This window comes from Mesocricetus auratus, unplaced genomic scaffold, assembly GCF_017639785.1.
Source record: "Mesocricetus auratus isolate SY011 unplaced genomic scaffold, BCM_Maur_2.0 Super-Scaffold_4256, whole genome shotgun sequence".
Taxonomy (NCBI): domain Eukaryota; kingdom Metazoa; phylum Chordata; class Mammalia; order Rodentia; family Cricetidae; genus Mesocricetus; species Mesocricetus auratus.
This window is the reverse complement of record NW_024429182.1, coordinates 31193693-31207698: the sequence shown is the minus strand read 5'-3', so window position 1 is coordinate 31207698 and position 14006 is coordinate 31193693. Positions and strand designations below refer to the sequence as shown.

The following is a 14006-nucleotide window of genomic DNA, read 5'->3' as shown; positions in this document are numbered from 1 at the left end:
CATTCTGATATATTACATTTATTGATTTGCATATGGTAAACCATCCTTATATTTATCTCTAGGATGCATCCACTTTGGTCACCTTGGTGACCATGAATAATCTTTCTGATGGTTTAGTATTTTCTTGAGTGTTTTTGTGTCTATGTTCATCAATGACTTTGGTCTGTAGCTCTGTTTCTTGGGTCTTTGTCTGCTTTTTGGTATGGGGCAATGCTGACCTGGTAGAATGAATTTGATATTTAGAATAATTTGAGAATAAGTGATACTTCTTTCACAATTTGGTAGGATTCAGCTGCAGAGCTATCTGGGACCAGATGTTTCTTTGTTGGTTGACTCATTACTCATGTTAGTCTAATCTGGTTGTCTATGTCCTAACTGTTCAATTTTGATAAGTAATCTATATATAGAAATGTATCCATTTTTCTTTCCCTTTTAAAATATTTTAATGAAATTGATTTATTAGATATTGTACATAGCATATAAGGCCTTTTCAGATTTTTTACACTGTCCTCAATGATGCAACTATAGTATTTTGTAGCAGACATATGATTAAAATAAAATAATCACCTCAGTTGTGGTGCCTCAGCCTGGAGGTCTAACCAGACTAAAGACCCAAAAATCTGCCACATATTTTTTAAAAACAAGACTGGAAATTAAGCAAACATTCCTTACTCCAACTAGAGAATATCTTAGTTAAAACCCCTAAAATGTGATTAATAATAATACTAGCTATTATTATTAGTAGTAGTAGTAGTATTTTGGGGGTTCAAGACAGGGTTTCTCTGTGGCTTTGGAGGCTGTCCTGGAACTAGCTCTTGTAGACCAGGCTGGTCTCGAACTCACAAAGATCTGCCTGCCTCTGCCTCCTAAGTGCTAGGATTAAAGGCTTTTAATAATAATTTGTCACACTTCCTTTACATATAGTTCTTTTGCTTGGGGCATGTAACTACACTACTAATGCCTTCCAACGCCATTAGTATGTTTTGTTTTTTCTCAGAAAATTTAAAATATCTTTTGCATTAAACATATATGGGTAATGTCTGGCATATGAAAATACTGGTACCAGAAAATCTAACTTCTGACAGCATTATTCCAAATTCCACAGCAAGTTTTATTTTTATATACCACCAAGTCATGCAGCCCCATAGGAGACTAGCCAGGGTAGCAAGAGAAAACCTCAGAGTAGCAAGAGCTTAGGGAAAATTCTTGTCTTAGAGTTGCTGGACACCTAAGAAAAAAGGAGCAAATACATGCTTTCCTGATGGTAACTTTCTCTTTTACTTCATCTTAAAAATCTCTCTGAAAATCTCACTGTCTCCACACTGCTACATAGCTTTTCATACCTGCCTGCTTCTTTCTCTCAGTTCTTCTCCATAGACAAAATCTGGACAAATACAAGTTACACAGGCCCCACCCATGACCCATTATCGTAATAGAAGACAAGTCACATAGTTTCTTTTAGGCCAGGGATGTCACATAGTTTCTCTTAGGCCAGGGATGTCATATAGCTTCTCTTAGGCCAGAGATGTCACATGGTTGCTCTTAGGCTAGGCATGTCATGTAGTTTGTCTTAGGCTAGGGATGTCACACTGAGCAGGGAGGGAGTGACACCTGGCCAAAAATGTATCTCTAAGTTGGTGAGGGTTCCCAGACAGTAAACAACTGGCTGAACCTTGAGTAGTATGGAGTACACGCAGAAAATGAGGTTATGTTTAATAAGTTGTTTCAAGCTCTGAACTTCAATCATCAAAATGACACCTGGGAAAATTACCTCATTTAGGTGTCCCTGGGGGCAACCAGATATTTGTCTCCAGGGCTGACCGACCTGCTTTGAATTTGTTCTGGAGTCAAAAATTAGCTGTCTGTGTAAAAGGTTGTTTTTGAAACTGAGAATCCTGTGTCACACTGAGTAATGTAAAATATCCTAGTATTATTTTTATTCATTAAAATTATGCAGCACAAATCATCTTCCTGATCATCCACAGCTATTATGTGTGTCCAGGAAGTGGAAAACACCCCACCAAAGGCTGTGGCAAAGACCCCAGAGCTATTCTTATTAGGGAGGCATATCAATGGTGCACAAGGAAGTTACAGACAGAAAACAACCAGTCAGTTACAGTCAGTAACCGCATGTCTTTGCCAAGTGCCCTCCCAACAGGGAACCATTTGTCTGGTGGGTAGATCTGTTAAACATGATCCCATGGCACCCTCCATTATTCCAAATCCCACAGCAAGTTTTATTTTCAGACAGCATCAAGACATTGCATTTTTAAAAAGTGTACACAATGATCTTGATTCTTTAACCCAGCGATAGACTATATCCTGTCTCAGCTGCATGAGAACGGGTAGCATTTTTGCTGGAGTCTGACAGGAGGGTTCTTAGGGAACAGACAGATGGGCAGCTGCCTCTGGAGCCATGTTCTGAAGTTTTCAGGATGTTAGTTCACTGGTGCTCACAGTTCGCTAAGGACCCTCCATGGTCCTCACATACTGGCTATAATGCCCCCTTCTTTGTTTGTAACCTTAATTAAATGCATGTCCTTTATTCCCTGTCTCAGTTATTCTAACTAAAAGTTTCTCAATTTTGTCTATCTTCTCAAAGACCAGCACTTCATTATTTATCTTTTTAACTCTATTTTATTCTCTATGCAGTCTTTGTTCTTTGTTATTTTGGATTTGACCTGCCTTTACATTTCTTGGTCTTTGAAATAAGTAATTAGCAGCACTCGGGAGGCAGAGGCAGGCAGATCTCTGTGAGTTCGAGGCCGGGCTGGACCAACAGCCTCCAAAACAATACAGAGAAGCCCTGTCTCGTAAAAACCAAAAAAACAAAACAAAACAAAACAAAACAAAAACAAAAACAAAAAAACGAAATAAGTAATTAGGCTATTATTTGATATCTTCTCCTTTTTTCTGAAGCATTTATTGCTTTATGTCACTGTTGCTTTTGAGGTTTTTTAAATTCCATATCATTTGGTATGTTAATTCTGTCTTCGTAAGTTTTAATAATTTTATTTTTAGCCTAATATTTAATTTTCTTCCATTACATTGTTTAAGGATGTACAAGAAAAGAGAGATACAATATAGCTTTTTGAGATATTATCAAAAAATAGGATAGTATACTTTTTATTATTTTTTGTAGTAGGAGTATATAGACATGGTTGAAAACATTGTTAATTTCCTTTTTATTTCTTTAATGACTCAGTATTTACTCAGTATCATGTGTTCAGTCTGCATACATTCATATAATTATATAATTTCTGACGTTCCTTTTATCCTTTTTTTTTTCCATTACAGCGTTTCTCTGTGTAATCACCCTGACTGTCCTGGAGTGTTATCTCTCTCTGTGTCTCCCTCTCTCTTTTTCTGTCTCTCTGCCTCTGTCTCTGTCTCTGTGTCTCTGTCTCTGTCTCTCTGTCTCTCTCTGTCTCTGTCTGTCTGTCTATCTCTCTCTCCACCAGCCTGGCCTCCAACTCACAGTTCTGCCTCTGCCTCCTGAGTGTGCTAGGACTAAATGTGTGCACCACCACCTCCCGGCTTTTTCTTTTATTATTATTATTATTATTATTATTATTATTATTATTATTATTATTAAGATGTTTTATTTTTAAGTTTAAATTTAGATTAGAAACATGGTTGGTTCACAAGTCAGTCCCGGCTAGTTTTTCTTTTTCTTTTTTTTTCCAGAGAGGGTTTCTCTGTGTAGCTTTGTAGACCAGGCTGGCCTCGAACTCACAGAGATCCACCTGCCTCTGCCTCCCGAGTTCTGTGATTTAAGGCAGGCAATCACCACTGTCCAGTTTCTGGCTTGTACCTTTTATTTTTGATTTCGAGTTATATTATATTATGGCTAGAAAAAGTACATGATATGACTTTGGTTTTTAAAAATCTGTTGTTTTCTCTTTTCCTAATGTATAGAATACCCCACATACTGATGAGGTGTGTTTGACAGCTGTGGGTTGAAAGATTCCACTAGTATCTTTCTTTGTGAGTTAATTCTGGTGTTTCTTTGTATCTAGATGTCTGTCCAATGGTGAAAGTAGGAAGCTGAAGTCTCCCATTCCTACTGTAGTGGAGATTATTTCCCCCTTTAGTGTTTTATAGATTGCATGCTTCATCCTGGATGAATTTACATCTAAAACTTTTATGTCTTGGTGAACTGACATCTTTATTTGTCTCTTTTCATAGTTTATTTCAAAGTTGTTTTATCTGATATAAGTGTAGGTACTCCGCTCTACTACTGGTTTTCATTAGTGTGGAATATCTTTTTCTGTCTACTCAGAGTGTCTTTACTGATGAAGAGAATTTCCTGTGGGTAGCATACTGTTAAGTGGGGTGACTTACTGTGTTATTTATATCTAAGATCATTGTATCTTCGTTTTATTAAACCCATTCAGACTATATCTTATTAGTTTTTAAATAAATAAATTTTCCTCTTTGTTCTGATAACACATTACTGTTATGTATTAATGTGTCTCGGTATAATATAATAGGTCCATGTGTACAGCATGTTCTAGACAAATCTAGTGTCCCTTTGCACATCCCTACCCACCTTCCCAATCTCTTGCTTTCTACATACAGATCTAGCTTTTATTTTTACAATCTTATACACTGTTTGGTGAGAAATAGTATGGGAACAACTATAAGTATGATGGTATATAAAAAACTACTGATTTCTAAGTCTTGTTACATTGGTATTTAGGAAGGAAGAATAAAGCTAACATGCCTTCAGGATGTATATCGCAGAGCAATAGAATTACCATACCAGAGAGATTTCTGTGCACCCAATGTACTCAGTTCTCATCAGTTAAGATACAGACTTAATATAGCAAAGATAGACAATGGAATATTATTCAGTCACCAGGAGAGTGAAATCCTATTATTTTATAGCAGTGGAGAGAACAAGAAGACATTGTGCTAAGTGAAATAACCCAGGCACAGAAAAAGAAGTGCCATCTTTTCTTTCTCCTATGAGGAGTCAGTATATTTTACCCTGGGAGATCTAGTGCATTTACATTTAATTTTATTTTATTAATAGCTAAACACTTATTTCTGTTATTTTGCATATTTGATTGATTGATGTCTTCTAATTTATTCCATTTGCTTTGGTTTAATATACTGTTCAAGCGGACTTTATCCTGCTTCTCTGTTGTATTTCAATTGAGTCTTATTCTTTCAGTATTCTCGTGGCGGTAGCTTTTGTTCTTTCATTTGAGGTTTAGGACTCTGCTAAGTGTCTGCTGAAACGAGCTAGCGGTGATGAATGCCCTGATTTTGCTTCTTCCTGGTCTTCATTTTCTTTTCTCCTTCATTTTGGGAATGACAGCTTTGCCAAGAATAATGTTCCTGGTTTTCAAGTGTTTTCTTTCAGAACTTATAATCAATCATTCCCTTGTCTTCCCATGCATAAGACTTCTCTTTGTAAAGCAGCTGTTGAACCCGTGGGACCCATGAATGGAACGTTTTACTTTCCTCACTCAGGTTTTAATTTTCATGGAATGAGACTTTTATTTTGTATGTAGAACCGCTGGGGTGGGGGTCTTGTCTGTACCAGCCTAGAGATTACACTGGGCTCCAGACATTAGCTTAGGAGTGAGGTGACAGAAACAATGACTCAGCCAATCAAATAATAACAAAGCTGGGGGTTCCAGCAGGGCTCCAGGTGGTCAGATGTCTAAGGAAGAGGTGGCTGGGAGGGACAAGCACTGGGCTGGCCTTGAGTCACCATGATGACATCGGGGACACGGATCTCTACCCACTTTACTTGGCCAGGGGTTTCCTGAAGGATCTGCCAGCAAATTTAGTCTGCAGTCCAGCTCTTCCTCGATTCTAAGGATCTGATTGTACTTGGCCAGACACTCAGATCGGCAAGGGGCACCAGTCTTGGTCTGCCCAGTGCAGAGCCCCACCACCGGGTCAGCGATGAAAGTATCCTCAGTCTCCCCAGAGCGATGGGACACCACGATGTTCCAGCCATTGGACTGGGCCAGCCTACACACCCGCAGAGACTCGGTCACAGAGCCAATCTGGTTGACTTTGAGCAGGCGGCAGTCGCAGGACTTCTCACGGACAGCCTTGGCAATCCTCTTAGGTTTGGTGACTGTGAGGTCATCCCCAACGACCTGGATGCCGGCACTAGCTGTGAACCTCTGTCAGGCTTCCCAGTCTTTCTGGTCAAAGGGATCCTCCATGGACACCAGTAGATACTCCCGGACGAAGGACTTATACAGGTCAGCCAGCTGGCCGGGTGTGATGTATCTGCTGGAGTCATCAGGAGACTTGAAGTCCAGGTCATACTTGCCAGACCTGAAGAACTCAGAGGCAGCCACGTCCATGCCAATAACAACCTGGTCAGAATAGCCGGCCTTCCCAATTGCATTCTTCAGCAGCTCCAGAGCTTCTCTGTTCTCCAGGATTTTGGGCGCGAACCCACCCTCATCACCCACATTGGTGGCATCCCGTATTTCTCCTTGATGATATTCTTCAGGTTGTGATAAACCTCTGCCCCAATGCGGATGGCTTCCTGGAAACTGGATACCCCCACGGGAAGGATCATGAACTCGTACACAGCCAGCCTGTTGCCAGTGTGGGAACTGCCATTGATCACATTGAAAGCGGGCACGCGAAGGATGACTTCAGGGTTGCCAGCCAAGTCAGCGATGTGACGATACAGGGGTAGCCCCTTTTCTGCAGCACCAGCTTTGCAGACAGCCAGGGACACTCCCAGTATGGCATTTGAGCCAAATTTAGATTTGTGCTCAGTGCCGTCCATCTCAACCATCAGCTTGTCGAACTTCTCTTCCTCCACAATGTTCAATTTCTTACGACACCCTTCTCCAAGTAGCATGTCTTATCATTGTCACGGAGTTCCAGGGCCTTATACACGACAGTGGAGGCAACACTGGGCACAGCAGCTCAGGAGAGACATTTTGAGGTAGAGAGATCAATTTTAACAGTGGGGTTCCAACGGGAGTCAAAGATCTCTCAGTTATGAGAGAGAATAGACATGGTGAGTTTCTGGCAGTCGGGTGGCCGAGCAGGAAAAGAACAGAGATTTCTGCAAACACCCTGGAGAGCAGTTTAGGAGAGATTTGCACGCCATCCAGTTCCTGAGCTGGTTTTCTTTCTATTTCAAAGATTTAGAGTTGTTTTTAAAGTGCTTGTGTGCATGTGAGTATGTGTGCATGTGTGTGTGCCTGAGTGTGTGCTCATGTGAGTGTGTGCTCATGTGAGTGTGTGCTCATGTGAGTGTGTGCTCATGTGAGTGTGTGTGTGAATGCAGGTGCCTGTGGAGCTCAGAAGAAAATGTCCGGTCTCCCAGAGCCAGAATTACCTTGTATTTTGCACCCCAGAAGTGAATTCTAACCTTTCTACTTGAGGATCCATGTGGCTTCTTTATGTGCAGGCCTGTCTGTGAGATTGGGGGATTTTCTATTTTCATCCCATAATTTACTAGATTTTGCTTGTTTCTCTGTTTTTAATACGTTTCTTTATTTCTTGGGCTTCTGGTGCCCAAATGTATTTATTCCTTCAGAATATGTCAGAGGTACTATTTTCTTTTCCTCCTATCTATTTTTTAAATTTTATTTATTTTTATTTTGCAAGCATTGTTTGTGGGAGGGTGTTAAATCTCCTGGAAATGAAGATACAGACAAGTTACAAATTGTAAGCTCTTAAAGAGTGAGCCATCCGTCAAGTCCCTTCCTCCTCTTCCTTTTATGAAGTATGTTTTCAGGGTCAGATTTCTTTCCCGTTTGAGCTAGCCTGTATCTATCCTTTGAGCCTCATTTTCAGGTGACTTCTCCAGCTCTTCATTTCTAAGTCATCTGCTTCGTTCTTCCCCAAGATATCAAGCACTACCTTAATTGCTCATTCATCAAGTAATTTGTTTTCCTAACTTTGTTCTCCTTGTGTTGTCTTTGGTGCTGTTCAGTTTCCTGTGCTCATTCTGCTGTTTTGGATTATTTATCATGTGTTTTGTCAGTTCCCTTTGTATGGAGGTCTGTTGTTTGTGTGTTCCTTTAGAAGCATCATGTTTTCTCATATTTCTTGTGACCCTGAGCTGACATTTGCACACTGATGGCCCACATGTGGCTTTTGTAGCACCTTTAGTGTGGTATCAGTTTGGTAAGACAGGTCGCCTATTGCTCCTGTTGAACCCTGTGGTGTAGGTGCTCTATAGCTTCAGTTGATGGCTATGCATATGTATGATGTGTGTGGTTCCAAGAATTGGAGGCCCTTTCTGTCTCCAGGGTCATGATGAGTTAAGAGATACCCCACTGGTCCAGTGGGCATGGTGCCTACCACTGTGGAAGGTGAGGCACTTAGGAGGGATTCCCTCTGACAGTGGGAATGGAGTCAGTGAAAGTGTGGAGCATAGCCACTCCACCTAGGGCAGCTCAGTTGAGTAGGGGCTATGCAAAGAGGTAGTTTTGGACTTGGGAAGCATAGACCCATGTTTGGGTCTAGAGAGGTGGCTCAGGCCAACTGTGTAGCTTGAGTCAATTATGGTTTTAACATCAGCAACTATATGCTGTCAGGCCCAGAGCCAGTACACGCTGTTTCAGAAGTCTCCATCTACTGCACTCCCCCACTTAGCCTTTCTCCTATTGTGTGGTATCCCCCAGACCAGGACAACTGAGATACAGTTTCCCACACTCTATTCCACTCTAATACTTGTGTCTCCCAGGACTCCTGTTTCTCCTTTCTTGTGTCCAGCATCACTCAATTCAAAACACAGCTATTCATTTGTTATTCTGCTCTTCTCTGGAACCAAGAGCCAAGTAGTGTACACCGCTGGTCAACCATCTTGCTCTTACCCCAAATACATGTTTTAATAAAAACATTAAACTGAGCATACACTAATCTGTTTCTGACAATGGTTTTGGACACATTTGAGCAACACATGCATTAGCTGTAATAATATTCTGAAGATTGATGTATTTTTTGGCTGCTTATTCCAAATGGTTCATCATGGGTTTTCTTGACAGCACATAAAACCCATTCATATAATACATGCATGCCTATTCTGAGGTCATGAGCTCAGTCTCAAGGGCTTTCTTTGGAAAGGGAAGGAGAATATTGACATAGATGAATCTGCTGTACTGCTTCTGGAACCAAGTGTCATCTCTGTCCCATTGTCCTGGCTCCTCTGACCTCACCATTTCATAGAGCACAGGTCTCTATGTCAGGTGGCCCGGGGCCTCTGAGTTAGTATAGATGATAATTGAGTTCCTCTACTCAAGGCCTTCTTCCTGAAACTGCCCTGACCTCCGTGATATCACAGCATGAGCCTCCGGCTTGGCCAATGACTCTAAGGGAAAAGGGAAACTGAGTTCTTTAAGGATGAGATTCCTGCTCTTTTAAAGATGGCTGCTAATAACTTCTCAGGGCTTTGCATTTTCTGGTCAGTTCTTACTGTTCTCTCCAGTCTGCCCCCAGCAGACAGTCTAGTCTGTAACTGAGCCCAGTATGACCCCTCCCACACAGCACCTCTGTTTGTTGCCTACTGTTTTATTGTTTCATTGAGCCCTGGGTGCAAGGGATAAAGTGAACACATGCATTTTCCCACATCCTGGGTACAGTCCAGTTCTAAGTCTGTAAGCATTCTTTTTAAATCCCAGCTCTAATTTCCCAGCTCTGAGATGTAGGTACAGCTATTCACCAGGTGTGCTCCCTTTGGCTACATGATGCTTATTGAGAATGGAAAATAACAGGAAATATATCCCCAAAGATTCTTGTGTGTGTGTTTGTTTAATATTTATTTAAATTAGAAATAAACTGGTACTCCCCTGTTTCATATGTAAAATCCATATATGAGTGAGTACACACTGTGTTTGTCTTTTTGTGACTGGGTTACCTCACTCAGGATTGTTTCTTCTAGTGCCATACATTTGCCTGTGAATTTCAAGATTCCATTGGTTTTTTTTTTCTGCTGAGTAGTAATCCATTGTGTAATTATACCACATTTTCTCTATTCTCTCTTCAGTTGAGGGGCATCTAGGCTGCTTCCAGGTTCCGGCTATTAAAAATAATGCTGCTATGAACATAGTGGAACAGACATCCTTGTTGTATGAATGTGCATCTTTCGGGTATATGCCTAAGAGTGGAATTGCTGGGTTTTGTGATAGACTGATTCCCAACCTCCTGAGGAATCTCCATACTGATTTCCAAAGTGGCTATATGAGTTGGCACTCCCACCAGTAGTGAAGGATTGTTCCTCTTTCTCCACATCCTCTCCAGCACAAACTGTCACTGGTGTTTCTGATTTTAGCCATACTGACAGGAGTAAGATGGTATCTCAAAGTTGTTTTGATTTGCATTTCCCTGATGGCTAAGGATGTTGAGCACTTTCTCAATTGTTCATCAGTCATTTTAGACTCTAAAATGGCTGATAGACTCCCAAAGTTTTCTTGGTGGAAAATTATTATAAATGTTTCTATTAAGAGAAATAGACTTTTAAAAACACATCCTTTCCTCATGGTAACCTGTCTTTTACTTCACCTTAAAAATTCTCTCCGAAGGTCACACTGTCTCCACATTCCTACATAGCATGTCACAGAATCCTAGTTAGCTCTACCCAGTCTCTTCTCACAGCTCTGCCCAGGTCTCTCTCTCTCAGTTCTCCACAACCAAACTCTGGACAATTGCAAGTTACATTTTTATGGCCTGACCCATGACCCATTATCATAACACAAGACAAGTCACGTAGTTTCTCTTAGGCTAGGTATGTCACATAGTTTTTCTTAGGCTAGGAATGTCACATAGTTTCTCTTAGGCTAGGGATGTCACATAGTTTCTCTTAGGCTAGGGATGTTACATAGATTCTCTTAGGCTAAGAATGTCATGTCCTTTGTCTTAGGATAGGGATGTCACACTGTATAGCCACTGAGGAACACCTGGCCAAACATGTATCTGTAAGTTGGTGAGGGTTCCCAGACAGTAAACAATTGGCTGAACCTTGAGTAGTATGGAGTACATGCAGAAAGTGGAATCATGTTTAATAAGTTGTTTCAAGCTCTGAATTTCACTCATCAATAACAACATCTGAGAAAATTACATCATATATGCCCTAGGGGCAACCAGATATTTGTCTCCAGGGACAACTGGCCTTATTTGCATTTGTTGTGGAGTCACAAATTAGCTATCTGTGTAAAAGGTTGTTTTTGTAACTGAGAATCCTTGTCAGTATGATTAATATAAAATATCCTAGTATTATTTTTATTCATTAAAATTATGCAGCACAAATCATATTTCTGATGATCCATAGCTATATGTGTGCCCAAGAAGTGGAAAACACCCCACCAAAGGCTGTGGCAAAGACCCCAATCTATTCTTATTAGGGAGGCATATCAGTGGCACACAAGGAACAGCCAGTCAATCACAGTCAGTAACCCCATGGCTTTGCCAAGTGCCCCCTCATCAGGGAACCATTTGTCTGGTGGGTTGATCTGTTAAACACTAGTTGGCATTGTTGTATACTTCCACAGCCCCCTGCATTATTCCAAATCACACAGCAAATTTTAATTTCATATAGCACCAAGACATTAAAAATGATTTTTATTAAGTGTATACAATGAACTTGGTTTTTTAACCCAGCAATAGACTATACCCTGTCTCAGCTGCATGAGAGAAGGTAGTGTTGTTGCTGGATTCTGACAGGAGGGTTCCCAGGTAACAGACAGATGGGCAGCTGCGCCTGGAGCCATGTTCTGAAGTTTTCAGGATGTTGTGGCATTGGTGCTCACAGGTCACTAAGGACCCGCCATGGTCCTCACATACTGCTGTAATGTCCCCTTCTTTGTTTTAACCTTAATTAAATGCATGTCCTTTATACTCTGCCTCTTCCTTTAGCCTAATATTTCATTCTTTTCCTTTGCACTGTTTAAGGATGTACAAGAAAAGAGAGACTATATGGATTTTTGAGATATTATCAAACAAATAGCATAGTATACTTTTTTATTATTTTTGTAGTAGGAGTATATAAACATGGTTGAAAATTTCCTATTTCATTTCTTTAATGGCTCAGTATTTACTCAATATCATGTGTTCAGTCTTCATACATTCATATAATTATATAATTTGTGAAGTCTCTTTTATCCTTTTTTTCCCCAAGACAGGGTCTTTCTGTGTAACCATCCTGGATGTCCTGGAGTGCTCTCTCTCTGTCTCTGTCTCTGTCTCTGTCTCTGTCTCTGTCTCTGTCTCTGTCTCTGTCTGTCTCTCTGTCTGTCTCTCTCACTCTCTCTAGATGTGTGTGTGTGTGTGTGTGTGTGTCTGTCTGTCTGTCTCTCTGTAGACCAGGCTGGCCTTGACTCACATTTCTGCCTCTACCTCTGCCTCCTGAGTGCTGGGACTAAATGTGTGCACCACCACTGCCTATTACTTTTTTATTTTTCTTCCAGAGAGGGTTTCTCTGTGAATCCTTGTAGAAAAGGCTGGCCTGACACTCACAGAGATCCACCCGCCTCTGCTTCCCGAGTGTAGGTATTTAAGGCAGGCACCACCACTCTCCAGCTTCTAATTAGTACCTTTTATTCTTCATTTCTCGTTATATTCTATTATGGCTAGAAAAAGTATATTATATTATTTTGATTTTTATTTTTCTTAATGTCTGGAATGTCCCACATGCTGATGAGGTAAGTGTGTTTGGCAGCCGTGGGTTGAAAGATTCCACTAGTATCTTTCTCTGTGAGTTAACTCTGGTGTTTCTTCCTATCTAGATGTCTGTCCAATGGTGAAAGTAGGAAGCTGAAGTTCCCCATTCTTACTGTAGTGGAGATTATTTCCCCCTTTAGTGTTCTATAGATTGCATGCTTCAGTGTGGGTGAATTTACATCTATAATTGTTATGTCTTCTTGGTGAACTGTTCTATTTCTTTCTCTCTCTTTATACTTTATTTCTAAGTGTATTTTACCTAATGTAAGTATAGGTACTCCTCTCTGCTGCTGGCTTTCTTTTAAAAATCATTATTATTATATTTTCTTACAATATTTTACACATACCAATTCCAGTTCCGTCTCCCTCCCATCCTCCCATTTTCCCTATTCAGTCTTCAGGGTGGGAGAGGACTACCATGGGGGATCATCAAAGTCTATCACATTATTTGGGGCTGGACCTAGGCCCTCCCCTGTGTATCTAGGCTGAGTGAGTATCCCTCCATAAGGAATGGGCTCCCAAAGCCCATTCGTGCACCACAGATAAACACTGGTTCTACTGATAGAGGCCCCAGAGAGTGCGCAGGCATCCCAACTGACACCAAAGTTCAGGGGCTTCTTTTGGTCATATTCTGGTTCCCCAGCTGTCAGTCTGGTGTCTGTTGGCTCCCACTTGCTCAGGTCAGCTGTTTCTGTGGGTTTCCCAAGCATGGTCTTGACCCCTTTGCTTATCACTCCTCCCTCTCTACAACTGGATTCCTAGAGTTTGCCTCAGTGCTTAGCTGTGAATCTCTGCTTCCATCAGCTATTTGGTGAAGGCTCAGTAATGGCATTTAAGATAGTCATGAAATCTCACTATAGGGGATGAGTATTTAAGGTAGACTCTCCACTATTGTTTGGATTCTTAGTTTGGGTCATCCTTGTGGATCTCTTGACGTTTGCCTAGTGCCAGATTTCTTGGTAAGCCCATAATGGCTCCCTCTATTAAGGTGTCTCTTTTCTTGCTTTCCTACTTTGTTCTTACCCCAACCGGGCCTTTCTGATCCCTCATGTTCTTCTCCCCTCTTGCCTTCTCCCATCTTCTTCCTCCTACCTCCATCCCTCTCCATCCATGCTCCCAGTTTGCTCAGGAGAACTGTCCCTTTCTCCATTTCCAGGAGTCCAAGTATGTGCCTCTTAGTGTCATCCTTCTTTCCTGGCTTCTCTGGGGTTGTGGATTGCAGGTTATCCTTTGCTCTATGTCTAATATCCACTTATGAGTGAGTACATACCATATTATTCTTTGTGTGTCTGGGTTACCTCACTCAGGATGGTTTCTTCTAGTTCCATCCATTTACCTGTGAATTTTAA

General features: G+C 41.1%; 1 pseudogene; it reads right to left on the bottom strand.

Annotated features, from left to right (window-relative positions):
- Window positions 1-5434: 5434 nt before the first annotated feature.
- LOC101831175 lies at window positions 5435-7008 on the bottom strand (annotated as a pseudogene).
- Window positions 7009-14006: the final 6998 nt, after the last annotated feature.